Here is a 592-nt window from a genome sequence, read left to right as displayed (position 1 = left end):
CAGAGTTATACTTCAATACATATATACACTGTGTGATGATCAAATCAGGCTAATTAGCATATCTATCACCACAGTTCTTCATGATGAGAACATTTGAACTCCTCTCTTCTAGCCATTTGAAAATATTCTGTAAATTACTGTTAATTACAGACACCTAGCACTACTATAGAATACTAGAACTTATTTTTCCTATCTAGCTATAATTTTTTATTGTTGTTTTTCTCTTTTTCAAATTTTAACTTATTTTTTTCATTGTACATGAAAAATATGGAACACTTCACAAATTTGCGTGATATCCATGCTTGGGGGCCACGCTAATCTTCTCTGTATTGTTCCAATTTTAGTATATGTGCTGCCTAAGCAAGCATCCTAGCTATAATCCTTTTTTTTTTTTTTTTTTTTTTGGTGGCTGGCTGGTATGAGGATCTGAACCCTTGTCCTTGGTGTTATAACAATAGCTGTAGTTCTTAACTCATGTATTTAACAGGCATTTATTGTACACCTCTAGTTCCCAGGTGCTGTGTGAGGGATACAGGGTGGAATAAAACACATCCCTGCTTGGAGGAGCCCAAGCTGCAGAAGAGATATCTGT

General features: G+C 35.1%; 1 non-coding gene across 1 annotated transcript; it reads right to left on the bottom strand.

Moving 5' to 3' along the window:
* Nucleotides 1–261: 261 nt before the first annotated feature.
* LOC134379341 (U6 spliceosomal RNA) lies at nt 262–364 on the bottom strand. The gene has a single exon (XR_010023743.1). It is a non-coding gene; the product is annotated as a U6 spliceosomal RNA (small nuclear RNA).
* Nucleotides 365–592: the final 228 nt, after the last annotated feature.

Source organism: Cynocephalus volans, chromosome 5 (genome assembly GCF_027409185.1).
Source record: "Cynocephalus volans isolate mCynVol1 chromosome 5, mCynVol1.pri, whole genome shotgun sequence".
NCBI lineage: Eukaryota > Metazoa > Chordata > Mammalia > Dermoptera > Cynocephalidae > Cynocephalus > Cynocephalus volans.
Note: the sequence above shows the minus strand (reverse complement) of the source record. Positions and strands in the feature narration are given on the sequence as shown.